The following is a 4,047-nucleotide window of genomic DNA, read 5'->3' as shown; positions in this document are numbered from 1 at the left end:
GCCCCTGGCAGCCAGCAATCTGCATTCTGTCTCTAAAAATCTCCCCGTTCTGAACATTTCCTATAAATGGGATTGTACACTATATGGCCTTTTGTGTCTGGCTTCTTCTACTCAGCATAATGTTTTCAAGGTTCATCCATGTTGTAGCATGTGTCGGTATTTTGTTTCTTCTTATGAGACTGAATAATATTCCATTGTATGGATATACCACATTTTGTTTATCCATTCATCAGTGGTGGACATAGGGGTTGTTTCCACTGTTGGGGTTGTGAATAGTGCTGCTGTGAACATTCTTGTGCAAGCTTTTGTCTGAACAAGTGTATTTAATTTGTTTTAGTCTGTACTAAGAGTGGAATTTCAGGGTCCTGTCGTGCTTCTGTGTTTAGCTTAAGGTGGAACTGCCAAACTTCCACGGCAGCTGTACCCTTTTACATTCCCACTAGCAATGTGTGAGGGATCTCATTTCTCCACATCTTCACCAACACTTATGTTTCATTAAAGATTTTTTATTATTACCACCCTAGTGGATGTGAAATGATAGCTCATTGTGGTTTTTATTTGCATTTCTTAATGACATCAATCATCTTTGCCCTTCACTCTTTGGAGGGTCACAGGAAGGCCTCTCTATGCCATGCCTCAGAGTCATCTGTCTAGGGGTGGTGTGAGGGTTAAATGAGAAAATCATGTGAAGAACTCAGCATCTACGCCAGGCACATAGTAGGGGCTCTTAAGACCAACTCAAGCAGTCCCAGGCCTGCCCCTGTCAGCTGGTAGGGAGGCTGGCCGCTCAAAGGACCTCCCGGCTCTGACCAACGTGTAAGTTAGAGCTGCTCCCATGGCCCGGCAGTCCCCTCTGCCCACTCTGCTTCCACTGTCCTGGACTTCCTGGGGAAGTGTGATCTTTCAGAGGCTGGGATGACATTTATGGAAGGTGGCAGGTCCCCTCCACCCCTTTTCCATTTTCATGGACCCTCCTGGCCCCTGGGTGCCTTCCCTTCTAGGTGGTCTCTCAGCACTGCCCTCTGCTACTGGAGCATGATGGGAAGTGCCTGGAAATCTGTCCCCTCCATGGTGGCCCTTAGCCAATGACTGAGGTGCAGGAGAGTGAGGTCCCAGCTCCCTTGCCTGGGGCGAGGACAACCCTGAGGTGTAATTTACACTCCCAAGTTCCCCTGCGAGATCAGGCAGAAGTCACCTTCTGCAGAATTTTGCCTGAATCTGCACCCTTCTTGGCCTCTTACTTTCTTGTCTTGCTCCCCGAGTCCCTCTCCAGTTTCCCTGGGAGCACTCCCAAATCATTTAGCTATGAATCCTCATCTCAGGATCTGCTTCTGGGGAACCTGATCTAAGACATGGAGCACCTACTGTGTGCCAAGCCCATGGCAAATGCTCAAATAGACAAAGATAAATAAGATGCAGTTCCTTCCCCCAAAAGAGCGCATGACTTGGTTGGGGTGGTCCTGATCACAGTAGTAATGCTAATAGCCCATGTTGTGCACCTTCTATGTGCCAGGCCCTAGGCTGAATGCTTTACATACATTAGTTCATTTAAACTTTCTAGCTTTTCCGGTTCTAGGTGCTTTAGCAGCTGCGGCTTAAGGTGCAGACATGGCAACGTCCAAGAACCACAACACACACAACCAGTCCCCAAAATGGCACAGAAATGGCATCAGGAAACCCCGATCACAAAGATACAAATGTCTTAATGGGGTGGACCCCATGCACCTTGCCAAGAAGCACAACAAGAAGGGCCTAAAAAAGATGCAGGCCAACAATGCCGAGGCCATGAGGGCACGTGCTGAGGCTATCAAGGTCCTCGAAAGCCCAAGGAGGTTAAGCCCAAGATCCCAAAGGGTGTCAGCCGCAAGCTCGATTGACTTGCCTACATTGCCCACCCCAAGCTTGGGAAGTGTGCTCGTGCCTGCATTGCCAAGGGGCTCAGGCTGTGCCGGCCAAAGGCCAAGGCCAAGGACCAAACCAAGGCCCAGGTTGCAGCTCCAGCTTCAGTTCCAGCTCAGGCTCCCAAAGCTGCCCAGGCCCCTACAAAGGTTTCAGAGTAGAGATCTCTGTCCGCCAACATGAGGACAGAAGGACTAGTATGACCCCCCTGGGCTGCCATCTGCATGGGGCTGGTGTCCTCCTCTGCCATTTGTACAAATAAACCTGAGGCAGGAAAACAAAAAAAAAAAAAGCAAAACAAAAAACAAACTTCTAACAACTTTGCAAGGAGATGCTATTATCACCCCACTTTATGGATGGGAAAACTGAGGCCCAGAGAGGTGAACTAATCTGTGGTCCAGGGTTTTACAGCTTGGAAGTGGCAGCACCCACCCTGAGACCTGTGCTCTTATCCACTCCTCTTTCAGCATGTTTCAGCTGGGAGCGGATGCCCCAGCCGCTTGCATTCAGTAGACGAAAGAGGTTCTCCAGGGCCTTGCTGTGACTGGTTGTAAGGGTGTTTCATGACTACTTTGTTGCTGATCTTGGATAACTTTCTTTTGTTTTTTTGAGACAGGGTCTCACTCTGTTGCCTAGGCTGGAGTGGCTGGAGTACAGTGGCACAATCTCGGCTCACTGCAACCTCTGCCTCCCTGGCTCAAGCAATCCTCCCACCTCAGCCTCATGAGTAGCTGGGACCACAAGTGTGCCACGATGCCCTGCTAATTTTTTTTGTATATATATTTTTGAGCCACTGCACTTGGCCCAGAACTTGGTTAACTTTTTATGAGTGATTTAAATGAAGAAGGAGGCTGGGCACGGTGGCTCATGCCTGTAATCCCAGCACTTTGGGAGGCGGAGGCAGGCGGATTGCTTGAGGCCAGGAGTTTGAGACCAGCCTGAGCAACATGGAGAAACCCCATCTCTACAAAAAATACAAAAATTAGCCAGGTGCAGTGGCATGCACCTGTAGTCCCAGCTACTCAGAAGGCTGAGGCAGGAGAACCACTTGATCCCAGGAGTCGGAGGTTGCAGTAAGCCAAGATTGTGGCATTGCACTCCAGCCTGGGTGATGGGAGTGACACCCTATCTCAACAACAACAACAAAAAAGAAGAAGAGAAAATAATGAGTTAAAAACCCATCCCTCTGATACCGTTATTCCCGCTTACCTTCTGCTCTGCTTTCCCGAGTAAGAGACAAGGTGGGAGTGCTGCCCGGGTACTAGCACTGCCACCCCTGGGTGAAGCTCCCATCCCAGGTGTTGTGGTATAAACAGGGTATCAGCTGTTATACCCCAGGGGGAATCAGAAGCGCTGGCTCAGGAAAAGCCAGGCCATGCTGTCTGAGAGTGTGCTGGGGTGGGTAAGAGCACAAACTCAAGGCAGGCTGGCTGGGGCCAAATCCTAGCTCTGCTGTGTGCAAGCTGAGTGACTTTGGGAAAGTTACTTACCCCTCTCTTTGCCTAGGTTTCCCCATCTGTAAAATGAAGACAATAATAGCCTTGGCCTCTTAGGGTTGTTGTGAGAATTAAATGAGATAATATACCTAAAGCAGAACACTGCCTTGTACACAGTAGCAGGTATACAAATGTTGACTATTATTATTGTTAATTAAAGGAAAGGCCAGGCAAGGCTAAGACTCCTGACTTAGGAGTCGCCCAGCAGTCTCCTGGTAGAGTCCCTGAGTCTGGGTGCACTCTCCCAGACTGATGTACCTGGATACCTCTGTGTTCCGGGAGGGCAGGATAGAGGCTTCTGCCTCCTTCTTCCCCAGCCCTGTCCTTCCTGGCTTGCATCTGGCCCACGCAGGCTTCCTGGTGCTCTCCTGAGTCAGAGGCTCCTGGAATGGGAGTTGGGGCTGGAGGGCAGGGTCTCAGGGACACGGCCTCAGACTCTGAAAGAAGACATGCGACAGGCCTCATGGTGGGGGATGGGAGTGGCAGCTGGCACGGTGCCCTGCTCCCGTGAAGAACCCAGTTCTGCCACTAGCTGGCTGTATGACCCTGGCCAGCTCCCTCTCCTGGTCCTGGCAGCTCTGTCTGAGTGCACACTGAGCATTGCCTCATTTAATCTGCAAACTTGCCTGGTGATTCCAGTCCTCATCATACA

At 50.3% G+C, this 4,047-nt stretch overlaps 1 pseudogene; it reads left to right on the top strand.

Moving 5' to 3' along the window:
* Positions 1-1,496: 1,496 nt before the first annotated feature.
* On the top strand, positions 1,497-3,577 carry LOC101137721 (large ribosomal subunit protein eL29-like; annotated as a pseudogene).
* Positions 3,578-4,047: the final 470 nt, after the last annotated feature.

Source organism: Gorilla gorilla, chromosome 5 (genome assembly GCF_029281585.2).
Source record: "Gorilla gorilla gorilla isolate KB3781 chromosome 5, NHGRI_mGorGor1-v2.1_pri, whole genome shotgun sequence".
NCBI classification, from domain to species: domain Eukaryota; kingdom Metazoa; phylum Chordata; class Mammalia; order Primates; family Hominidae; genus Gorilla; species Gorilla gorilla.
Note: the sequence above shows the minus strand (reverse complement) of the source record. Positions and strands in the feature narration are given on the sequence as shown.